This window comes from Triturus cristatus, chromosome 2_1, assembly GCF_964204655.1.
Source record: "Triturus cristatus chromosome 2_1, aTriCri1.1, whole genome shotgun sequence".
NCBI lineage: Eukaryota > Metazoa > Chordata > Amphibia > Caudata > Salamandridae > Triturus > Triturus cristatus.
The window spans coordinates 451,221,431-451,248,644 of record NC_140581.1 but is presented as its reverse complement, the minus strand read 5'-3'; positions in this window follow the sequence as shown (position 1 = coordinate 451,248,644).

The following is a 27,214-nucleotide window of genomic DNA, read 5'->3' as shown; positions in this document are numbered from 1 at the left end:
GACACATTCCACTGATGCAAGCTGGTTCAGGGGGGCGATCCATAGGGCATGAGGTATATCAGACCACTCACCTGTAGAGGTGCGACTGCAGGGACCATCTAGAGATGATACATTACCACCCCATTGGGCCCATGGCTTTTTAAGGAAAAACAAACAGAGAAATATTACAGAGAAAATGTAGGTACGGTAGACTCAGCATGTGTGTTGTGGGAAGCGTACAAAACAATGATACGAGGCTATGCACATGCTATGGCAGGGGGAGTAGAAAAGAATGGAAACTCCAATATGAAGCCCTATAGAAGAAAATTACTAGGCCTGAAACAATGACTAAGGAGACCGGGGCACCGGAAATACATATCAAACTTCACATCCAAACAGGAAATTAGAGACATTGTGGAAGATAAAGCCAGGGCTCAGAGAAGGCTTTATAAGGTTGGGGATAAGGTCAACAAATTGATGGCCTGGTTAAAGAAGAGAGACAAAGAAAGAAACTGGGTGTTAGAGATCCATACTCCTCAATGGGTGACTCATAGAACAGGAGAGGAGATAGCAACAGCATTTGCTGATCATTATGAGACACTGTATTTGTCAAACTCAAGCTGAACAGGAGCATATTGTGTTGAGCTCCTCGGAGATGCTTGTCTCCCTGTGCTATCACTAGAGGATCGGGAAGAGCCAGATGGATCTCACGACCGAAGACATAGGCCATGCCATTTGATATCTGCAGTCAGGCAAAGCAGCTGGGCCCAACGGCCTGCCAGCCAAATTGTATAAGGGAATGGCATCCGTGGTGGCACCACAAATGCTTAATATGTTTCAGGAGGCATCGGAGCAGGGCAACCTCCCAGTGGACCAAATGACTGGCCACAATTGTGGTCATTCCAAAGAAGGCCAGGTCCCCTGAAGACTGTAATTCATATTGGCAAATCTCAATACTGAATATGGAGGCGAAGGTGTTGGCAAAGGTAATAGCAACCAAACTGAGAGGTCTAATAACGTCCATAATCCATCCCGATCAATCAGGCTTCTTGCCCCACAGAAGTACCAGGCTCAACTTGAGGCGCATGTATGGCATACTACATAATATTACGGAGAAGCAGGAAGAAGATGCAGTGTTGCTATTGAAGTACTGGGTTTTTAAAACCCAGCGGTGCAGGGGAACACACCCTAAGACTTCGAGTTCTTCCTGTTTCAGACCCACAGAAACACAGAGTCTTCTAGGTGAAGTCAAAGATCTTGTTTATTGGCTGCAGACCAATTACAGGTATCCGAGAAGTACAATACAATGTATGTTCTCAGGAGACTGCTTAAACTTACAGAAACGGCCTTCTCCTTATATACAAAATATCATGCTTCAGGCACACATTCCTCGTTTTACGATATGGTCATTCATATGTATTCATTACAAACGAAAACGCAGAGTCATGATGACCATCCCATATTCCAGTTAAGCCAGCCCACAATTATTTACCCAGCGAGGCTCAGATCCCACATCAGATATCAGCAGACCCCAATAAACACGGGCACCTCCTGTTTGTAAAACAAGCCATAAAGCAGGAAGAGTCAGGTGTGAAAGAGATTAGCCGGAGGCTTGTGTGGGACGAAAAGGCTTTATGGTGTGTCAAACCCTGATGCTAATCACAGGTGGCCGAAGGACGGGGAGCTCGTGAGACCGGACTGACCTGGGGCGGTGGAACCAAGTCGCATAGGTCACAGAGAAGTCAATGGAAGGCACATGTGTTCTCAAGGCCTGTGCTTGTTCGTAATGTGTAGCCTATGTGAGGGCAACCATAAGATGGCCACTGCTCCAAGATGGAACCCACGAAGTCAATGTGTAATATCATATACAAAGTGCATTTATCGATAAAACGTTAGGCAAAGCACTTGTACATATCGCATTGGCCATTCGCGGTTCGCTAATACCAGAATAGGCAGGGTAGGGCCCTGCCTCCTGCGCGGTCCCAAATTTTAAAGTACCACAGACCCTCCTTTTGCCCTTACATAGGCAATAACTATACTTATATCAATCCGAGTCCAGGTCTATATTCATGAAGTCATGGAGATGTTGCTGTAGCATCATCCTATTACTTAGCTCGTCCCTCAATACAGGTTTCCCTACACATAATGTAGCACAGAGGCCACATATCGCAGGAGCGCACTGTATACTCAGACAGAACAGGGAAAGAATGGCTAAGATCATTCCCATGACCATCAGAATCTTCCAACCCCAGGCAGATATCAGTTCCCAGAACCACCCCACCAGTGACCAATCTCCTTTATCCACGTGTATAGATTCAGATATTTTATGCAGTTTGGAGATGGCTTGATAAACTGTTGGAGCGTTATCTGGTATGAAAATGCAACAGCTAGATTGGATGACCTTACATACCCCACCGCGGTCTGCAAGTATGACGTCTAGAACCATACGGTTCTGCAAAGTCATGAGGCGATCCGCTTGGAGCTCAGCTCTCAAATTACCAAGGGCACCAGCCATAACATTAACAGTGGATTCAACCACACGAGTCAGTTGTCTCAGGTTCCTACTATTGACCATCGGTCCCCAAAACGGCAGGAAACCCAGAAAGAAGTCTCCCGCTTCCTGACCGGCAGTATCCTCCTGACTAACCACGCCTCTCACAACTCTGGTCTTGTGATAATCAGAGGCAGCAGTAAATGTTGGCGGTAGCAAGTTTGCAATATAACATGTGCCCGAGAAATCAGGGGGCAACCATGTATATGCTCGGTCATTGCAGACAAAATATGTACCCTTGGCAGCCAAAAACACAGGGGAAAACTGTGATGGAAAAGTGTACGTTTCAGTACAGTCACTTTTCCCCAGTTGAGCTCTCGGATTCTGACCAGTACCTTGTAAACAGAACCGACCTATGTGGGGTACGACCCAAATTGGGGATGAGATTTTTCGCTGCCTCTCACCCAGACTAATGCTATACCCCATCGCGTTCCAACCTACATAAGCTCGCAATTCATCTTTGGGAATAGATGAGTATGCGTCGATATCTCTGCTCATATCGGCAACTCCTCTCATTAAAGCCTTATTGTTTGTGCTAGGTCTAATGGAACGCGGTTGTCGCGGGGAGTAGGCATCTAATGCGAAAAGAAACATGGTCTGGAATGCCCATGATGATCCATTATAGCTAAACGACAGCACTAGATATGGGATACCCTTATTAATGGTATGTGGCATTAAACCACACACCCAGCAATTGGTTGTATTCATAACTAGCTGGTGCTGGTGCAAGAGTTGAATAAACGAGTTGTTTACGAACTCGGATCGTCTAGCTTGTTCGTGTTCAGGCAGAGGGTGGAAAGAGTGTAAGGAGACAGTAGGAGGAGGTATAGGCTGTTCAGTGGGTGCAAATGGCACTTGAGAGGAGAAGAATACATAGCCTACAGTAAACACCATCATACTAAATAATATAAACAGACATAATAATACAAAACGTTTGCTCTTCATTATTCTACATATTTTCGTCTTAAAGTTCATTTCCTCAGCGGGTCTCTCCATCTTGAAAAACTCCATCCTCTAATCGTGCCGCTCGCGGTGGGTGAGTATCTTCTGCTAAGGAGTACGTCTGTCAGTCCAGGGAACGCCCCAGACCAACCAGAACCGTTGACCTAACGTCTTCGGCCTGGACCCCAAAGTCTTGGCACCGCGACCCTGCGGCTAAACCCGGATGGTGGTTCGAAAAACAAAAATCAAAAAGTCCTTCAGATGGGAGAGCTATAATATCAAAAAATAGCAAGGGAAGGGAATTTGTATTTGTCCATAGGCCTTGGTCTCAAGTTATATCGGTTTCTGCCAGGTACTGTCTGGTCTTGAAACAAGAGTTCAGGCTCTGTGGTGTTTATTCGATTTAACGGTGGTACAGCTTCCTGCAAAATATCGTCGCTTTCTTGTTCTGAAGTCGTTCCCTTTACACGTGCATCACTAAATGGCACAAAACGGGGGACAGTGTCAGTTTCAGAGTCAGCGATACCCTCCTGGACCCACCGGTCATATGGTAGGGGCAAAGGGATCCGTTTGCAGTGGGTGCCGTGAATCCAATTCTTTTTCCCTTTCACTCGAACCGCTGATCTTGTCGATAGAAGTACGAGGTGAGGGCCGATCCAACGGGGCTCATCGTTGTTCTTTCGCTGAAAGTTCTTCACGAGCACCCACGAGCCAGGGTCGATAGGGTGTCCTGGAGCTTCAGAGGCCTGGGGCAGAGTATCATGCACCTGTTGGTGTAAAACACACAATTTAGCCGTCAATTCATACAGGTAGTCAAGCAGTACTGGATGTTCGATTTTGCTGAATTTTGTCGGTCTTGGCACACCCCATACATTGGCCGGACGGCCAAAAACCACTTCATACGGACTAAGTCCCACTCGTGAATGCACAGTCATTCTTGTTGATAGGAGCGCTAAAGGCAGAGCGTCAGGCCATTTAAGACCGGAGCTCGCCTGGATTTTGGCCAGTTTGAGCTTCAGAGTGCCATTGTAGCACTCTACTAATCCAGCTGATTGGGGGTGATTTGCAGCGTGGAACTTCTGCTTTATACCTAGGCTGTCCGGTTTTAGGTTTAACCCTATAATAACTGATAAAACCCCACTGAAAGAGAAATAGCTCTCATGAGTGAAAACATATAAACACTGAAAAAACACCTGCACAACCACAAACTAAATGCAATTCAAAAAAAGGAAAAAGAGAGTGAAAGAGTCATTTTCTTTCTTCCTGAAGGGGCCAATACAATGTAACTTTGTTATACAAGCTTGCAGTAAGAAAGTCTGGGCTAGCATTAGTCTGCTTGAGTTTTGTTGCTTAGGGATGCCACTAAATTATTGTTTCTTCTTTCTTTTATTTTTTTGTCAGTTTTGTGTTCTTTGGTCTAAAGATGCAGGTTTTAGAAGCATGTTTTAGGTCTTGTTTAATTATTTTACAAACTGTAGAGAATCAGGAAATATCTAAATCATATTTGATATTTTGGCTGCGTTTGGCCCTTTCACTGATAGGTAAAATGGCTAGTTTCACAAGAATCTTTCCTAATATGTGTCATCACATTTACCCAAAGAGAATGGGTAAAAACCCTTAATACATCAGCTCCCACTTTGTAGTGAGTCAGTTTTGATAGTAGGCTAATTGACAACACCTCAGTCTTTAAACATTCAATGCAAGGTATAATGACATGTATATGTTAAAAGAGTGCTATCACCAAGTATCTCGGATAGTGGTTAAAACATGACACCAGACTTTTAGAAAACATGGAACACAGCGTCACTTGGAATGCTCTGCAAAAAAAGGTTATTTCCAAGTTCAACAAAGATTGGAGTGATATTGTTTGTATTTGCAGTGATTCAGCTACGTATATGAAAAAGTTTTGTAATGACCTGTCAAAATTGATACCTGAGCTGATGTGCTTCCCTGTAAGAGATCCTTGCCCCTTGTTCGATGGTATGCGGAAAGCATCCTTACAATCTTCAGAGTTAATGAGGAATGCTATTGACTTTTTAGTCCATTCCGGTGCAGTGTTTTCTGATGCACAAGAACCAAAATGTAAATATTTATCATTTTGTGCTTTGTGTGGCATCAAAGAAAGAGTCATCCCAACTGTGTCCCTTAGCTGATGGTTCTCAGTCCAAGGGGGTATGAATTCTATATTATCCATGTGGCAACTGTTTTCAGATCTTTTGCTGAGTGAGGATGCCAAAGGCAAGAAATGTGAAGATCTTTGGTCACATATTGATAGTGATGTGAAAAAGTACACTACACTGCATTCTTAGATTTTTACAGAAAAACATAACTTCTGCAGTGGACATAATTAAAAAAACTAGAGTCGGAAAACACCCTTGTCTGCCAAGTGTTCAGCATAATTGGTGTAGATGGGAAACATCTCCTTGAGAGTAGGCTGGGCGACACCTTTAGTGACTTTGCACTGCAACATGTTCCATGTTAGATTGCTTGCCGCTTGGTAAGCAAAGCAATAGTGAAGAGCAATTCAGGAACTTTTATTTTACAATGTATGAGAAATTACTTGCAATGATGCATAGAAATGTCCCTTCACCACCAATGGCATTTGAAGTCAATGAAACCTCACTGTCGTACCGCTTCGATAACTCTGAGGGCATAAGCGCCCAGATCAGCGCAAATGTTGCAGAACCTGCCCCGAGAATCGCAATCTTCAAGTGAACCAGTATTGGCATGGAAAGCTATGTCAGTGGCCAAAGTTAACAAATTGTGTACTGGCTGTTTTGGCGTTGCCCGTCTCAAGTGTGAATGTTGAGAGGGCCTTTTCACAGAAGTTTACATGGGGAGGAAAGATCGAGCATATATGACCAAAGACTCACTGAAGAAGTATTATATGGTGTACTACAATAAGTTTAATTTTGAAAAATCTATTTGGACCTCATATACACTATACTTACACTGTCTATCTACCATGCTCTATCAGTGCAGAAAGCAATCAATAATAAAAGCACAACATTCCATAAACACCGGAAAAACACTGTTTCTGTAGTTTTTAATGCCGCAACAATGTGAAACCACTGACAACCACTGTTTTTTTAAGGTATTGAAATCACTTGAAAACACTGAAAAAACCCCACCAGAATTTACCAAAAATAGAAACTGAAAACAGGAAAGCCTATTTATACCTAATACCTCACACACATTCTTCATCACTCGACCCACAAATTCACTCCCATTATCACTCCATTCCATTCTTGGCATTCCAAACCTAGGGAAAAATTCTTTCACAAGGGCTTTGGCTGTGGATAAAGCAGTGTTGTCTTTTAGGGGATATGCTTCTATCCATTTTGAAAAAGCGCAAACAACAACCAGTACATATTCAAGTTGTTGCACCTTTCCATGTGGATAAAATCTAGCTGCAAAACCTCAAATGGATATGATGGAGGCGCAAAATGACCAGCTGGAGTCGGGGTTCCTCTACCAGGGTTGTATTTCAAACATACCATACAATTCTTGACCACATTCTCTGCACACTTGGGAATTCCAGCGTTCTGCCATACTAGAGCCAACAACTTACAGATTCCTTTCACACTGATATGTGCCATTCCATGTGCCATAGTAACCACTGGAAGCACATCTGCATCAGGTAGCAACCATCGCCGGTGTTCTGACAAATCAACCCAACAACCATTCTCATCCAATTTACCTTTACTTTCTCTCCACTTGCTCAACTCTTTCTCTGTGGCTTCAGCTTGAAGGGACTTCACACTCTCTATCGTATCTTCACACATTCCAACATCACCAACCCATCTTGCAGGGCCTGCAACATACATTCGAGTCTTCACATCTTTTGCTGTTTCTTTCGCGATTTCATCAGCAAATGCATTACCACGACCAACATCATCAGTGACCTTCTTGTGCGCACTGCATTTCATGATTGCAACTTGTAACAGTAAGGTCAGTGACTCAAGGAGATCATTCACCAACTTGCCATTCTGAATTTTAGTTGCATGCGAAGTCAGGAACCCACGTTCTTTCCATAGTCGCCCAAAACTATGGGCCACACCAAAGGCGTACTGACTGTCAGTATATATGTTCACTTTCATTCCTTCAGACAACACGCATGCTCTTGTAAGGGCAATTAATTCTGCTGCTTGAGCCGAATTATGTGGCATACGTGCAGTTTCAACAATCGTGTGCAAAGTCGTGATAGCATAGGCAGCAGTCGCATCACCATTCGGAAGCTTGAAGCACGAACCATCCACCCATAAGGTACCATCACACTCAGTTAGGGGAGTATCTTTAAGATCCACTCTCCCTTTTGTCTCTTCTTCTGTTCTGAACAAACAATCATGCTGCTCAATCTCATCTAGGTCTGCTGGAATCGGCAATAATGTAGCTGGATTCAACGTGTTGCATCTCTTTATGTGTATATGGTTTGCCAACAGTGTCAATTCATATCCTGACAATCGAGCACTAGTTAAGTGCTGTGTCTTGGTCCGGTTTAACAATGTGTCCACAGCATGTGGAACCATTACAATCAATGTGTTATCCATTACCAATCCAGCAGACTGTCAAATAGACATAGCTGCTGCGGCTGTAGCTCTTAAACAACTTGGCAGTGCCCTCGCTACCGGGTCCAAGGTTGACGAAAAATATGCGCATGGACGCGGTCTGTCGCCAAAAGGTTGTGTTAACACTGATAATGCGCAACCGTCTTTTTCATGAACATACAATGTAAAAGGCTTACTGTAGTCGGGGGTACCCAACACAGGAGCTGAACATAATGCATCACGTAATTCCCAAAAACTTTTCTGACACTATTCAGACCATGGGACAGGATTCGGTGTATTTTTACAGGTTAATGCTAACAAAGGTTTTGCCAGCAAAGAAAAATGTGGTATCCAGTGCCTACAGTATGAAGTAATGCCCAAGAAAGCACGCACTTCTCTCTGTGTTCTTGGCACACTCAATTGTGCAATGGCTTGAATTCTTTCTGGGGTCAGTTTCCTTCCCTCCTTCGATAAGAGATGACCTAAGTAGGTCACTTCTTGTCGACAATATTGCAGTTTGGAGAGAGACACTTTGTGATGAGAGGCAGACAAATGACGCAACAATGACAATGTAGCTTCCTTACAAATCTTTTCAGTATCCGCGGCGATTAGCAAATCGTCAACATACTGAATGAGGGTAGCACCACTAGGTAAAACGAGTGCATCAAGCTGCGCTTTTAAAGCCTGACTGTATATTGATGGACTTTCACAGTAGCCCTGTGGATCGCGTTTAAAACGGAAGCTTCGACCTCCCAAACTGAAGCCAAAAATGTCCCTGCTCTCCTCTGCAATTGGGATGCTAAAGAAAGCATTCTTTAAATCGATCACTGAGAACCATGCAGCGGAGGCTGGAATCATAGTTAACAAGGCAGTTATATCAGGGACAACTGGAAACTGTGGCACAACAATCTTATTTACCTCTCTAAGATCAATCACGAATCTGTAATCAGGTGGCTGTGAAGGGTCCGTACGTTTTAAGACAGGTAAAACAGGACTATTGCAAACGTTGCCTCGTGTCTCTTCAATTACACCCTTTTTAATCAAATCACTGATAATTGCTAACAACGCTTTCTGACCTTCATTGGAGATCTTGTACTGGGGAATGCGTGGCAATCTGACATTGGCCTTTAAAGTGACTACATATGGCGGTATTTCCAAGAGACCCACATCATTGGGACCAGTAGCCCAAAGGACATCCGGAAGGGATGACAATTCAGGTGGCAATGCATTCTTTGACAAGTACATCGGGGAAATCACTTCCTTACCCAATGTAAGTTGTACTCCTGAGGGAGAACAATATAGCGTTGCATGCAATCTTTTTAACAAATCCAACCCTAACAGATTTTCACCACACCCTGTCGTTAGGATGAGGGGTGCTTTTAGCTCACAAGGTCCAACAGAAAGTGGCATAGGACTAGAAATCGGATTCCTAACTGGGGCGCCAGAAAAACCTACTGAAACATTCATTTCGCCAGACAAAGGCGCGCCAGGGAGTTTTGAATGCATAATTGAACTCTTTGCAGCACCAGTGTCCAGCAGAAAGGGCTCTGTTACACCCGCTGTGGTCACCTTAACATACGGTCCACTCTGATCCACTGGTACTGAAACAACTCCCTCTCTCTGTCTATGGCTGTCCTAGTAATCATTACCTTCCACATTGTCGTCTTCTGCATAATAATCATTATTATAGTACTGAGCTGTATTGCCAGTTGCATTGGCTTGCTGACCAAAGCTATTTATCGTATTTTGAGGCGGTAGAGGACGCGCGTTCTGGGGAACATTTCCACGCCCTCTGCCTCTAGGAGCTTGCTGACCACCTCTACCTCTTGCGCCATACGCACTATTAGTACGCTGCATTAATTTAGGACAACTATACTTAAAATGACCTTCCTCTTTGCAATATGAACATTGATTGGGACCTATAGGGATACGTGGTTGATAATACCCATTCATTTGCTGGTTATTCTGAAACTGTTGGGGTTGCTGATAGATACCTTGGGTTTGCCTATAATTATTCTGACCTCCACGTGGCGGATAAGCCTGCTGTAAAAGGACCTTCGTTTTCAGTTCTTTCGTTTTCTTGTCTGTTCTATCCTTCTCGTCTTTATCCCTATTTTCGTAATACTGTGCAGTAGCCAGTATTTGCACTGAAGAGGAAACAGCCCAAGAACTCTCTGAATCTTTTAATCTCTTACACAACTCGGGAAGTAGATTCTGCACAAATTTATCAACAAATAACCGTTGGCCACCTTCAGTACTCAGGTCTTGACCACTGTGGTCGATAAACGTTTCTTCAAACCTAGTGAAGAAATCAGACACCATTTCATCTTTCTTCTGCTTGCATGCGGATAGTTTATCCCAAGTCACGCGCATCGCGGGCATTAAAGTCTTCATGTAGGTAATAATTCTACCAGGGAGTTCTGCTACTAGGAGCTCAGGTTTTGCACCACCAACTTGTCTAGTGTCTGCGGCAACGATATTAGCCCATGTGTTACCCAACTCTGCAGCGTGATCTACATTACGAATGGATCCCCATAAAGGCTGTGGAACAACATTCCCGAACAACATGTCTATATCAGCTAGATTCATGACACACGATTCTGCAGTCTGTGATAACTCCTTATAATATCCTGCAGGGTTTTTACGGGGGTCAGGCAATGTCTGTTTAAGCGCTAACACCTCAGAACGCTTCCATGGGACATGTACCCAAACACGCTGAAAATGTGCTAAAACAGGTGGAACAGCGTTAGCATCACCAGGCCTCCAAACTGGAGGGACCTCACGCATCGGATATTGGCGCGCTTTTACCTTTCTCCCCACAGGGAATTCCTGTTCGAACAATGATTGTTGACAATCATCATTCCTGAAGGACAGTAAAGTCGCAACTGCTTTATCTACGGCAGGACCCACAATTGTACCTGTTCCAAAATCAAATCGCACGCGACACAATTCCTGCGGGATTGTGTTTGAACCATGATCTTCCAATTCCTCACAGAGGATTTCACACATTTTCTCAAACACATATCTCTGTTTTGGGGCGTCCCATTGGTGAAAAACGTTAACAACGGACTCCACATCATAGAGTGAAGGAAAAACAATCCACCTACGTGCCATATGATCTAATACCTCTTTCTCTTCAGGATCAGGCAGCTGACTACGCAACTGCTTACGTTGTAAACCAGGGGTCATACTAGATGACCCAAAGAGAGGCGACATTAAACTAGTAACTACATTAGCTATTCGTTGTCGTGCAGAAGGAGAAGTTGAGGCAAAAACGGGGGGAAAGACAGAGGGAAGAAAAGCGGGTGCAGATACAGGTACCTGGGTAGTGTAAGGAAGAGCGCCAGGGGAGGCAGCTGATGTACTAGGCAAAGTTGCAGGAAGCGCAGGGGCAACAGGTAACAAAACTGGCGGCCCTTGAGAGGGCTGTAGGGATAGGAGCCAGCTGAGGGGGAGCTGGCGGCTGTGGGAAGGCTTGCGGCACATTAACCGGAGGCTACACATTTACGAGCTGTGGAGGCGCTGTGGCATTTTGCGCATACGGGGGTGGCGAACTTAACAAATGGGACATTAGGGAATCTTTTTCTTGTTCTTTCGTTTCATCTTGTGGAAGGGGTGACAAAACTGGGTAACATTTATCGATCCCTAGTTTGCGCTGTCTATGTAACTGCTCATTCATTCGTTCCTCCTCATTATCTTTAAATTGCACAGCTGCTTGCATCATTGACATACCTTTTTCTCTCTTATTCCTTTTCACTACCTTAATTTCCTTCTGTTTGGCTTCCTTTCGCCATAGGCGGAAAGAATCAAACATCGCCGGCCGGGCTTTCTTTTTAAACAATTTAACTTCCAAATTATCTAAGATATCTGTATCGAAACTACCATTTTGGGGCCATTTTAAAACACCATCCTTTCTGGTGTATCGTATCCACACTTCATTATATGCAATGGGGCCCACGCCATGTTTTACATAAAGCTCATAAGTTGGAGTTCCAATTGGAGGAACCGGACACGAATCCTCTAATTGGGAATCCCTTCTACAACCCAAACAAAACAAATTTCCAAATACACTAGAACCAGGCATCTTCACTCACTAGTCTAGTTTCAAACTTCAAAGGATTATCGAATACGATAGTCTCGTGAATACATGAGTCCTCTGGCTTATGGCACTTGCAAGTTCCAAATCAAAGCGATCCCGAAGGATACCAAATTCCCAAAGGATACCAAACAAACTGGGAGATGCTCCACTTATACTTAACTGAGGGGTAGCGATGATCGATGGCGTCACCAGAAGACTCTCTCGATTGTTTCGCTCTACCAAATCATCAAGGGTCCAAAACAGGGCGATTAATCAGGGCAGCAGTCCTTCGTAGCCGTCGGGACACGGAGAACCTCGCAGAAAAGACTTTCGGACCACGTCGACATGCAGGGGTCGATGAAGTGGCGGCCTTCCTCCGGAATTTCCACACGAAGCTCCTCACGAACCTCTGGCTTGGACCGGTACCGCTGAAATCGCCCCACGTTGGGTGCCAACTGAAGTACTGGGTTTTTATAACCCAGCGGTGCAGGGGAACACACCCTAAGACTTCGAGTTCTTCCTGTTTCAGACCCACAGAAACACAGAGTCTTCTAGGTGAAGTCAAAGATCTTGTTTATTGGCTGCAGACCAATTACAGGTATCCGAGAAGTACAATACAATGTATGTTCTCAGGAGACTGCTTAAACTTACAGAAACGGCCTTCTTCTTATATACAAAATATCATGCTTCAGGCACACATTCCTCGTTTTACGATATGGTCATTCATATGTATTCATTACAAACGAAAAGGCAGAGTCATGATGACCATCCCACATTCCAGTTAAGCCAGCCCACAATTATTTACCCAGCGAGGCTCAGATCCCACATCAGATATCAGTAGACCCCAATAAACACGGGCACCTCCTGTTTGTAAAACAAGCCATAAAGCAGGAAGAGTCAGGTGTGAAAGAGATTAGCCAGAGGCTTGTGTGGGATGAAAAGGCTTTATGGTGTGTCAAACCCTGATGCTAATCACAGGTGGCCGAAGGACAGGGAGCTCGTGAGACCGGACTGACCTGGGGCGGTGGAACCAAGTCACATAGGTCACAGAGAAGTCAATGGAAGGCACATGTGTTCTCAAGGCCTGTGCTTGTTCGTAATGTGTAGCCTATGTGAGGGCAACCATAAGATGGCCACTGCTCCAAGATGGAACCCACGAAGTCAATGTGTAATATCAAATACAAAGTGCATTTATCGATAAAACGTTAGGCAAAGCACTTGTACATATCGCATTGGCCATTCGCGGTTCGCTAATACCGGAATAGGCAGGGTAGGGCCCTGCCTCCTGCGCGGTCCCAAATTTTAAAGTACCACACTATCATTGAATGCCTGTATGGCATTTGACAGCACTGAATCGTCATATCTGTACATGGTGCTGAAAGGTTTTGATTTGGTCCAAAGTTCTTCTCTTGGGTTCAGCTACTGTACACGAACCAGTTGGCCAGAGTGGGAGTGAATGCGACAATGTCACGGCTTGTTGCTCTACCTAAAGGTACGAGGCAGGGATGCCCACTCTCTCCTATGTTCTCTGCCCTGGCGCTGAAGCCCCTGGCTGCATGTGTAAGGAGTGGTGGCTGGCAAGAGAAGATCTTGTTATATGTAGACAACATATTGCTGTCTGTCACGAACCCCCATTCCTCAATTGATCGGATACTTCACATATTCCAGCTATTTGGCAGCTATTCAGGTATCAGATAAATTGGGACAAGTCCCTCCTCTTTGTGTTGGCCGGGGCCACCCGACCCTGCCGCCCAGCAGACAAGACCTATTGATTAAAAACAAGTTGAAGTACTTGGGTATAATGATATTGAAGGCAGACAATGAATTCCTAGAAGACAACTTATTCCCGCAACTGACCAGGCTGCGTGGGGATGTGATAGATTGGAGACGATTGCCACTGTCATTAATGGAAGAGCTGCCCTGTTTAAAATGATCCAAAAAAAATTATGGCACAGCCCATTTATTATATGTCCTTCAGAACACGCCCTGTAAAGAACCACCTGACTTTTTTGGAGAGTCAACAGCAAATTACGACAGCTCTTATGTGAAGGGGGAAGTGCTAGGATAGCGCTGCCCAAGCTACAGAGGGGAGTATTTGTGGGGGTACTGGCAATTCGTGATATCAGAAAATATTACTGGGCTGCAACGCTAGTCACAATTAATGACTGGGTGTTTGTGGGAAGAGTGGAACCTGCCTACAGATTAGATCGCCACTCGATGGAACAAAAGGGGTACCTAGTGGCACAATACCATAGAAAGATAGGAAAACAGTAATACGTGCATGGAGGGAAGCATCAAAATTCCTGGGCTGGGTTGGGAAACTAACGGAAAGGACTCCCATGTTGGATAGCGAACTCCTACAGAAGGTTGGTGGATGAAGGGCTTCCAGAAATGGGGACTTCTGGGGATTGACTACCTAGGTGATGTCTGGAGGAGAGACACACTTATAGATTTCGAAGATCTTAGGCAGAGTATCAGATGCCTGACTCAGAACGGTTCCATCACTTGCAATTGAAACACACATTGAGGGCTCATATCCCGGAGATCAAGCAAATACCAGAGTTTACACCACTAGAGGATAGGGTATTGCTGGATCCAATGCCATAAAAGACCACCTTCCTGATATACAGGAAGATAATGAACGATACTCCAGATCCCATGAGAGCCCTCCAAGAGGTGTGGGAGGCTGAACTGGGTATACTAGAGGATGATGATTTGGCAGAGGCAATACAGAGTCCCAGGGAGGTGGTCGAAAGGGCGCTGTTCTAACTCATTCAACTCCATATTTTACACAGATCATAAACATCTAGGGTACTATTGCTCCGTATGGGCCGCAGCGATACTGATCAATGCGCTAGGGGCTGTCAGGAGGTGGGCACCTTTTTCCATACACTATGGACCTGTCCCCAAATCTAGCACTATTATAAGGAGATAACGCTGGTCATGTCCAAGGTGGTGGATCAGGAGGTTGCGTTAGCGGCTAGATGGCATGTACTATGTGTGACAGGGGTAGAACCATGGCCAAAACTCTCAAAGATCTGGCTCATGGTAGCAGATATAGTGGCAAAAAGAAATATAGCAAGGGCGTGGGGAGCGGACCATACTCCGGGGATCACGGAGTGGAAGATTTGTGCTGCACAGCTGAAAAGGTTGTGCACCAAAGTCGGTGGTGCCCAACGAACTGGGATAAGATATGGTGTCAGTGGGTGGAGTATAGTGGTCTTTGAGGACAATACGACCATAGACGATATGCTGGGAGGGTTTGCGCTATGAGAATTCATAAACAAAATGCAATGACATTTAGATTGAATTCATTAATACTATATTACAATGAAATAATTGTACTAAATGTGAACAAACCCAGAACCCTCATGATGACTATCCAGGAAACTCTGTGCATACAAATTGTGTGATAAAATAAAAAAAGAATTAAAATAAAAAACGAATAGCCTGGTATTTTTGCAGCTCGAATTATGTCAATTCTGCATGAAATCGACCCAGACGCTTTGTTGTATGTTGATGCTATCTACCTGAATGATGCCAAATTGAACCCTCACCTGGCAAGAGGAGATCACATTATTTTGCAATTTGCTGAACTCAATTATGAGTTTTACTTCAGAAAGTCATATATCACTTGTCTTAGTGTGCTTTCCTTAGGATATAAATTGATGAATGAGGGAAACAGGCTTGCCACTCCTTTTCTTGAGAAAAGTTACAACTTCTTCACACACTAAAAAATTGCAGCCTCTGCTTGAATTTTTGAATTTTGGCAGGACTTACATACCTAAGTATGTCCAACGTATTAAACTCCTATATAAATGAAGACACCCAGACTTTTGCGCATCCACTTGGATGTCAGAACACACTGCCACACTCAGATCTTTACAGTCTGACTTGCTTGAATCATGCAACTTACAAACCTGTATTAATACTACCAATTTAGTCATCCGGGTTGTTCCGGGTGCAAGTGGATTTATTTATGTCACCTTTAATGAAGGTGAAACAGTCCCTATTGCTTATAAATTGCATTTGTACTCACCAGCAGAACTGTATTTTGCTTTGACTGAAAGGATTCTCACTGCTGTGCAGTTGGCCATTCTCAAGAAATGGCCACTTGCTCAAGGCAAATGCATTACTGTTGGTTCTCCTGTGCCTGCCTTAGAGGCGTTTACAAAAGCAAGCATACCTAATTCAAAAGCCCTCCACTCTCGTTGGATACAATGTTCCATTACCTTAAAGCCATTGATGTAGTCTTTATCTTTGACCCTTCTTTGCAAACTCAAGAATGTTTGCAATAAGAACATGTTTATCCTTTGACTTCTTCAATTCTGCGTCTTGACCAATTTATGTCCATCATTTATACTGATGGATCTGTGCAACCGGCTATAAGTTCTAAGCAGCAATATTCTGCTGTGAGCGCCATCATACTAGGCAATGTCTCAGACTCTAGGGGACTGCACTGCGCAGTTGGCTGAATTGAAACTTTTGCTTCTCGCACTTGAAAATGCGATCCTCGGTTCCCCACTCTTATAGTGTGTGATTTGTTTTATTGAGTGCAATCTTAGAACGATAATCTACATTTCTGGAAACTAAATGACTAGAGATTCCAAGGGTACGGAAATAAAGTACAAGTTGCTTTGGGTTAAGGTGGCAGATTTAAAGGATAGGTTGCCACATATTCATGTAATACATACTCTGCGTCATCAACATGTGGGAGCACACACTGTAGGGAAATCTTTGGCTGATGAAGCTGCTATGTCTGCAGTTGCCACATCTAAAATAGCAGCATAACTCCTTCTAACACTCGTATTAACACTGATATTTTGGCTGCCGTCAATGCTTTTAAAAACAGTACCTCCATGCTTAACCCCTTCCATGCTGCGCAGATTCCGCCGCTGTGCTGACGGAATCTTGCGCGGGCGTGGTCATGACGGAACGGTTCCGTCATGAGCACAGCTCAACCGTGGCTCATGACGGAACCGTTCCGTCATGAGCACCGAAGGGGTTAAAGGCTTTCCTGCTATTCTGCTATTTCCTATTTTTTGAATGACCGGAATGTTCAGTTTGTAACTATTCCTAGCTTTGGTGATTGCTTGATTCCCAAAGCTGACCGCAGACATGATTTGATTGTAGCCTCACATGAAGGTATAGCCTCTGCACATGTAGGTGTGGTTGCCACAATTTAAATTTTACAGCTAAGCTGTTGGTGGCAAGGTTTATACAAACAGACCAAGAAGTATGTTTTATGTTGTGACATTTGTCAGCAGATTAAATGTTCTGCTGTGTCTCGTCCACCGCAGACAACTTTTTATTTCCAATCTGCCTTTTAGCTGTATATATTTTGATCACTGCAGTCCTCTGACTTCTGATACTGCATTCAAATATATTTGGGTTGCAGTTGATTCTTGCTCTAGGGTCCTCTGGGTTGGCCACAGCTCTTGGCTGATGCTTGAACTGGTATTAAAGACTTGCAGGTCTTTATCATGACATATGCCTGTTGCACATTTCACTCGGACCAAGGACTTGCTTTTACCTCTAAGGCATACCATGATTCGATGAAGTCCATGGGTGTGCAAGTGCATTTTTCTTCTCCATATAGACCCAAGCGTAATTCTGTTGTGGAGAGACTGAACCATGACTTAACAGCTAGGGTATTAGGTACAGGACATGATTGGTTATACCACCTATATAGAGTTCAACAAGCATTAAATGACCTCCCTGGAAGATCTCTGGGTGGGCGGACCCCGTACGAAGTACTTTTTGGGAACAAGATATATGTTCTGGACCTTGATGGTCCAGACATTGTGGTGGCTGCCGCAACCTTGGACGTAGATAACCATTGTGCTGTCTTCCAGGACCTTCAACGATTCTGTTACACTTGCTCATACAAGCATTTGTCTACATCTCAAGCTTCGACTACAGGAGTTGTTCTTCCAGTTTCTGGCTGGCTTCCGAAAATTGATAATCCGGTACGGGAAAAGGGGACCATCAAAAAGGAATTTGACCTAGCATACCGTAATTATGTTCCAGTCCTTGGCCCACAAGGTACACAAACTGTGATTTTGCCACCTCTCCTTGGATATAAAGACAATTGTTTTGTCTCCATTGATCATGTCAAACTACACCATGTGGCAGATACTTAACAGTATGGCACTGGACAGCCGCTCAATTCCACATGATTTTTCTCTACAGCCTGTGAGCACCCTTGATGCTGATACTCCCCGGCTGGGGGAAGGAGAGGTCGAGTCCATCATCAACATTTTTCCAGACTCACTACTTGCTTCTAATACAATCTCTTCTGCAACAGATGTCATTTACAGTGAACCACTGTTGGCGAGCCCAACCGAGTTGGCCTTTTCAAGTCTTTCTGCTGTGTCAAGTCCTCCTGTGTTTCAGCTGAGTACCTCCAGGTACTACATGGATCAAAATAACTTTTCTTCCGACAGCTCTTCTGTTGTGTAGAAGCCTCCGGCACGTATTTGTGTTTTTATTTCATGGTTAAAACACACTCATCTAGTCGCTCCTTGGATATATGTCTGGATCATACTTTCCTTGGTTTTCTTGTTCTTGTGGATTGGATTTGTGACTGTGTTTTTCCTACTGATCAATGGCCATTACCTCCTGGCACTCTCTAGCACAGAACTGGTTGACGGGTGTTGGCCCCTACACTTCATCACATAAAAAGAAAAGAGACTTGTCCCACGTTAACATTTCAACCATTCCAGTGACTGATGGAATTGTCTGGGATAAAGTTCCTTTTGACATATTTGGTCCGACAGAGATCCTGCAGAAATCCATGCGTTCAAGTTATCTATGGGAGATGTAATAGTACCTGGATTACATTCAGATGAATGGGGATGTTGACACTGTGAATTCTATTCTTTCTAAATTAGAATATTACACTGTTTTTGAATCAGAAGATTTATACCTACATTCCGCTAACTATGCTGATATGTTCTGCTATCATCATTATGGAAACAATTTTCTACATAGAACAGGTAGACAGCATCCCCATTTTAATTATGTGCAATGGGAAAATTGCTAAACCCCAACTCCAGAAAGTTCTAAAAAGCAAAAAGATAAATATACCTATTTCATGGGATATGACACTTCAGATCCTAAGTCATATTATTTTAAATTAACACCAACATCACAGAAGAAATATATGCTTACTCAAACTAAGCTTACATATACTACTATGTTTGTCAATCAGTTGGCCCTAAAAGGCTATGAATACTGGAAGGACACCATTGATTTGAAATCAGTTTGGGGCATAAAGTCCTGGCAGGTTCAAGGTACAGAAACTTTATTTCAGGTATGTTTAATTACAACAAAATGATTTTTTCAAAGAAAACAATTCAGCCGATTACTTGTTTAGGTTTGACTAAAATTCAAGTAATGAATGCCCGACCATTTGGCACGTTTTGATGATTAGCAACATTTTACCAATTACACAGAAGAACAATTAAATAGCGTGGAGCAGAACGGTACATTTAGGGCCATATGTATGAAGCTGTTTTGCGATCGCAAACACTGAGATCGCAAAAAAACAGTGTTTGCGAACGTAAAACTGAGTGTCCCAATGTAAGAAGGGGATCCCGTGCGCAAATATGGGAATCGCAAATTTAGCGATTACCAATTTTGCGAGTCAAGGATTCTGCAAATAAAAATGCGAACTCGAAATCTGCGGCACGTTATTTGCGATATTCGCACGTTATTTGCGATATTCGCTAATAACCTGCTCGCAAATAGCGAATTCACAAAACGAAATGCATGAAAAACTCGCAAATTTGCGAAATTCTCCATTTTTCTCATCGCAATTACCACCAACTCAGAGCAGGTGATAACCAGGTGCAACCCATATAAACAGGCCCACAATGCTACAGGGTGTTCCACAATGGCTGGGCTGTATGTGATAGCCAGGAGGCTACGAATCAGGGTTGCTGCACAGAGAAGGAGACGCCAGGAAAGGATCTTCAGAGCACGTATTACCCTGTTCCAGCAGACAGAGGAGGAGATCCATATGAACTACAGGCTGGACGCAGACAGCATCCTGGACTTAAAAGAGGAGCTCAAACCCATACTAAAACACCCCACATGCAGGGCACACTCCATTCCCACCCATATACAGTCCTCTACTCACTGCACTTACTGGCATCAGGGGGTGATAGCCATAGCAGGAGGGATCTCACAGAGTGCACTGTTGCGCTTCTTCCACGCCTTCCTTGACACAATGGTACAGAGGCTGCATCACCACATCCAATTCCCCAGCACACAACAGGCTCTAGATCAGCCCAAACAGGAATTCTACCAGATAGCCCAATTCCCCCACGGAATCGGCTGTATAGATGGGACCCATGTCACACTATCCCCACCCTCACAGAATGAGTTTGTGTTCAGGAACCGCAAGTCCTATCTTTCTCTGAACATACAGGTAGTGTGCAATGCCAAACATATCATCACTGACATAGTTGCAAAATACCCAGGCAGCACACACGACTCATTCATGTTTCGCCACAGTGGAATAAACTGCCGACTCACAGATGGCGAGTTTGGTGAGGGCTACCTGATAGGCAAATGCATGGCTTCCAAACACACAATCAGTAAAAGCCAGGAGTGTCTGGACAGTGTGTAACTTAATTCTTGTTACCCTGCATGTGACAGTGCGTATGCTGTATGTGACTACATTCTGACTCCGTACCTGAATCCAGCCACTGCAGGGGAGCGGAGGTATAACAGCACCCACAGAGCCACACGCTGTACCATTGAGAGAACATTTGGAATACTTAAGAGCCGTTTCCGCTGCCTCCATAAGAGTGGAGGAGCGCTACAGTACAGCCCAGAGACATCCTGCAAATTCGTGGTCACCTGTGCCATGCTACACAACATCGCTACCAAGGAAGGCACCCCAGTGGAGCTCACAGATTCAGAGCCATCAGATGAGGAGGGACCAGCTCCACGTCGCAGACCAGCAGGTGGTGCCGGGGCGGCTGCCGGGCGCAAGAGACGAGATGAGATCACACAGAACTATTTCTAGGTAAGTAATGAGGACACAATGCTACAGATTGGTGTTAAACTGTGCTATTTTATTTCATTGGGTGCAGGAATATATCTGCCACACAGCCTGACTTTATTACAATTGCTTGCACATGTTCGTGCCACAGTGCAAGGATGTCCGTCATCCAATTAGTCAAGATGCAATGTGTTGCTTCACACATTGGCATATGCCCCTGAAGTGACTTCACCTCCTGCGGGCACGGCCTGTTGCCCCTCGCTCAGGGTGCCCACTGCCCTCCAAGGAGTCATCAGCTAGTCTCCCCTGCTGCGTCTGTCTGGTGGAATTGGTGGAGTGATGCTGCTTCTGCTGAACTGATCATCAGTATCCTAAGTGCTCAGAGGTCCTATGCCACCTGTGGCAGCTGCCCGCATATGGTCCACGGCATGTGTGACCTGCACCAGGCCCCTGGCCACATCCTGGCAGCAGTGGGCCATTTCATGCTTCATACTCACAGACCGACGTGCCAACAGGGATGTGGCAGTTGACAGGCGGTTCACAGCTCTGATGTACAAGTCCAGCCGGCTGTGGAGATGCTGTCTCTCCCTGCACCTGGCTGCCCGGTCTCTCCTTATCTCTCTGCACAGTCCTTCCAGTGCACCTGTCATGCCCATTACACCATCCCTCATCTCATGTTGTAATTGTGTGCTGAGAACTGGCGCTGGATTGACTTCAATGCCTTCACTTGCAGGCGCTGGATTTTGAGCATGCTGCCTTCAAGCCCGGAGAACACCGTGTCTTCGCCGACAGAAGCAGTGCCGGTGGACGGCCGTGCCCTGCGTCTCGACCCACTCCATTCACTGGGATGGACAGGGGACTGTGATGTGTGCTGTCCTCCACGCTGGCTCTGGACTGGCTGTGACTCTCCTGCTGTGTCTGTTGGCCCTGCCTCCAGCAGTGGTAGTGGTGGCACTATGAGGCGCCGTCTGCATGGCACAGGGATTGCTGGTCTGACTTCACCCTGCTCCTCCTGCCCTGCCTTGTCCTCATTTTCATATGTGTCCTCCCCTTCTGCAATGGATTCTTGTGTTTCAGGTGGTGCTGTGAATGTAAATGCACACATTAATTTTGTGTTCTGCCTCGCATTTGTAATGCAATACAGTTAACAAATTTTGAGTTACATGAGTACTATCTGTCTGTTTTTTTGCCTTTCCTGGATAACTCATCCCTATTCCACCTTGCTGTGTCTCACTGCTCCAGGTTTTGGTGCACGTGACTATATCTCCCATAATGCATTGCTGGGTGTGCTTGTTAACATGTACTGGAGTTGCATTCATGTTTGGTTTCTGGGTGTTTCCTGAGTGTGTGAGTGGGTTGGGGATATATCAGGGGTGTTATGGCATGCATCTTACCTTGTCTGGTGTCTGGGTGTTTGAAGCGGTCCAGGTCAGCCACGCCACTCACACTCTCGGGCTGAAGGGTGCCCTCCACCAACTCCTCCAGGGGTGTAGAATCAGTTGGAGTGGACGTCCCACCACCAGTATTTTTTGCCTCGGCCAATCTTTCTGCACCTTCTCCTTGGACCTTTGACGCATATCATACCACCTTTTTCTGAGGTCTTCAACAGTGTGGTGGGTAACGCCGATGGCATTGACTTTGTCCTGTATGTCATTCCATATCTTCCTTTTGCGTGCCTCTGGCACACGTAGGGATTTTTTCCCAAACGGAGCGCATGGCTGAGGACCATTTACTGGATGAGGACCTCCTGCTCCCTCTCACTGAATTTCTGTTTCCTCTTTCTGGCATTTTCCTCCTGCTTCTTCTCTGCCCCCTGGGACTCCATATCTCATTCTCTCAGTTGCAGAGCACAATTCTCCACCTCTCCTCACAGCCTCTTACTCAGCTTTGGGCAATCAGGAGCAGCATGGGCAGTCACACTTCCTGGTTGTGATGTCCTCATGCTGCACCTGAATTGCCGATTCTCTAATTTGATATTCCTTAATTGCGAAATCACTATTAAGGAATTGCAATTTAGGTATTCGCATTATTATTCTGCAAATTGTTGTGATCTTTTATCTACATTAGGTTTTGCTATTCTCAAAATGCGACTAGCCAAAAATCGCTATTTGAGAATCTCAAAATCCGTTTTTCATACATATGGCTCTTAATTCTTTGTTTTCGAGTCCTGGAGGGTGTTTATTATGGCCAGTGGACATCAATGGTTCTCGTGCTCGTTTGCTCAATTCCTCACCTGGGTTTAAATCACGCAGACCTGATCCACGATATTTACAGTCAACATATTCTGGTACTATTACCAATTATTCTGTAGGAAAGTTGTGTCAACAATGGCTGAACCATTCCACATTGTCTGCAGTAAAGAAACATCTTTCTCTCTTTTCCGAGGACATGAATTAATCAGATTTTCTTTTAGGTCCCAAATACCCTTGTTCGAAAAGATTTATATATGCTGCCTATAATGAAATTTGGAAACTGTCCCAAATGGAAGCTGCTGTCCATTTGAGACAAATTGACCAGGATAATTTGGAAAAATGCTAGCTGTGGTCAATAACAGTATTATTACCTTGCCATGTTGTTTTTATAACTTGAACAATATTATATAGTCTGTTACTGATATGATACAAAGTGACTTGTCAACATTATATCATGGGCAAAGTCAGTTTAGCTCTATTATGCAGTTTAGTTGGACACTTCAAATGCTAAAAAAATGGAAGTGTTCCATGGCATTACCTGATTTGCACCGATTTATTTTTACCATTTAATTTAACACGCAAACAACAATTTATGACAATAAACAACCTACACAATGCTACATTTAGAAAAGTTAGAATGACTCCCATTCACTATAGCTGAGACGCCTTCGGTGGTATGGTTAATACACCAAAATATTTCACTGCCTATCTTGACATTTCAATTCACAGCTTGCATGAAACATTTTCCTGTAGGTAGATACGAGCCCCTGGGTAGCAGCTACATACATTAAGTAGAGTCACTTCCCTTTGCCTATCGTGAACGTAGCAACAAGGAAGTCTTCATTACTGGTGAAGAATGCAACTCTACTGTCGGACATTCACTTGTTTGTAAACCCGAAAAAATTCACAGAGCTTGTAACACTTCTGCGTCTTATTTAGCTTGTTTTCTAAAAGGAGTCCGGGTTCTAGCAATTCTCTCCTTCATTACCATGCTCTCTAATGAGAGTTATCTAATTCTTAGTGATCAAGCCCATTGCAGAATGCGGGCAGGAGTCCCATATATTGTGTCTGTATCCCAGTTAGTCACTTGCTGCAACAACGTCCTGTTTCCCCTCCACATGAGATAGAAGATAGCTCACTGTGGCCTTCTATTCGGACTTTGAAGGCAGACATTAACAAGCTGAGATGACTCACAGCGTTATTGTTTCAGCAAGAAGTAGCACTTACATCTGCCTGCAAGACCTTCAAATTGCAGGTGGCAAGGAATTCTAGTGAAATACAGTCATTGTTAAATATTAACCTTCCCTTGCAATTTGGCGAATTAGTACATCAAATCTTCAACGCCTCTAGTGCGGCCCGCCTTGATAACTTTTTTAAGGTTATAGGCTCCGGCATTGTTCTAGTCAGACCATTTTATTTTTGAAATCACAATTTGTGTTAACTTTATTTTCTCTAGTGTATTCGGAGGAATCCCTTGGCTGTTATTCTTTATTCGTGGCACTCTTGTCCTGTTCTTGCTTCTCCACAATGTATGTTCCATTTGTGGACACTCTGGACCTGGCATTGCTCCAACTCTACCATGAGCCGATGAATCATTTTTTTGGAATGCTTCTAATACAGGAACTCGATCTTGATTGGTCTTTGACATTCCGCCCTGCCTGATTTACCTGCTTGCAACCCATGTTCCACTGCATCTGGTGTCCATCCTGTGATATACGAGGAAATATGTGCTTCAGCACATGGCTCAGATGAAACAGACTCTATTAATACAGATGCAGGTTACCCAGTAACCTTCTCGGCATCATCTGAGATCAGAGAGGGAAACAGTGTTTACAACGCTGTCATTACATCGCGTGCTATTACAATATGGTCGTTTCAACGACCGTGGTGTTAGTACAAGATGTAATGACATTGCCAGTCATTACAACAACTTCCAGTAGAGGGCGCTCAGGTATTGGAAATTATTTCTAACACTTTCCTAATGTTGCACAAACTGTAGTAGGAATAGTATATAATACTATTCCTAAGTCCAGCGCGCCCCCTACTGGAAGTCGTTGTACAGACTTGCGATGTAATACATTGCATACTAACAACGTGGTCGTTGTAACGACCACGTTGTAATGGCACGCGATGTATTACATTGCGTTGTAATGTGCCATATTCGATTGGAGAGCATGTTTGTTCCTTGGATCTCGTGACTTGGGTTGTTGACTAACCATTATGTGCGGAGTCGGATTCCTTCTGGGAGTCTTTGACCTATGAACTGGCGAGTAGCATTCTAGATTCCTTCGAATCACCTTCATTGGACAATTTTTTCAAAATTGTCTTTTACACCTGGTATTAAAGTCTTTATCATTCACATTTCGACCATATCACTTTGGGTGTCCTCATTTGTTGAATATATAATTAGCAATCATTCCCTTTTTTATTTTTAGCACTATTGACCTGACCAAGGGGAGGGTGTCATGTGTTTTCTGCATGGACCATTGTCCTTTTCCCTATGTTAGCCTAAATGTGCACATTGTATGCCTCATTTAACTTTGCACGCATTACTATACAGTGTAATGTCACACGGACCCTGCATATGTTATCGCGTTCTGGTCTTTTCCTGGGATTTAGTCTGGGCACCACCGACAAGGTCAACCAACAATGACCTTTGTCATTCTTTCTAGCCAGGAACTAGCACCCAGACATAACACAAGAATGCAGCTGTTGTTTATGTGCATACATATCCTAGCATATAGATGAGTACATGAGACGGAAACACACACATGGAAAGAGAACTCTGAAACAAGAACACTGCATCTGCTGAGATGTAGAGAGTTCATCTGTGTATGCTGAGGTACGGTCTGCTAATAATCCCAGAGATCTTTCCTATAATCATTTAGCTTTACTCGCAGAGGAGGTGGGTTCGATTATTCTGTCTTATAAAATAACAGACCTTTTCATGGTATATGGATTATTGACCCTGCTAACAGTATTTTTATTATGCATTTGTTTTCTAAGTGTGGCACGTATAGTGTATTTTAGAGCACAATAGTTTAATAGATATTCTAAACTTCCTTCTTGTCTCTTATTTATCTCACTGTGGACAGGTACGTGTGAGACAGCGGAAGGACATGTGCTGTTACCGCTATTCCTGAGAGGGTTGTTTTTTGGGGTGCCAATTCACTTGTTTCTCTGGCAAGGTTAGGAGGGCAAGTTAGGCACTATATTTAGTCGGACTCTGGCTCACGGATACCGAGGCAGTAGGATGACTCAGTCCCAACATGCTAATGTTCCATGGCCACAATTATAGTTCTGTTCCAGGGCAGATTCCCTGCAACAGTCTTGTGCCTCATACAAACATATTAAATAAGATGAGCCAATTGTATTAAACCCCTCCTTATTGCAGTAGTCAGATAGTTAATAATGTACAGCCCCTTCCTATGGTGTTTGTCCTGGAGTTGACAATGTAAAACTACTTTTATGTGGTATTTTCAAAAGAAGGCACAATGTAAAAGACTTTCCTGTTGCAGTTGTCAGAAAGTTCACAATATAAAATGCCTACCTGTTAAAGTTGTCATTGAGTTCACTATATAAAACCCATTTCTGTGATGTCTGACAAGGAGTTCACAATGGAAAATCCTTTCTTTTTGTATTTATCAGAGACTTCACAATGCAAAACACCGTCCTATTTTATTTTAGAAATCTTGTTTTGGTGTGGTTTAAGGCAATCAGTAGTTACTGGGCCCCAACTCTGTCAGTTGGGGTCTTTCTCCTTTGGTTTCGTCAAGACTGACTCAGGGAGGTAATGTGGGCTAGAAAATAAAAACTCAACAATGCACAACAATTCATCAATGCCCAGCCAATGGTTATTTAAAAACTTAAAGTACTGTAACAAATACATAACTATGTATTATATATTTGCCA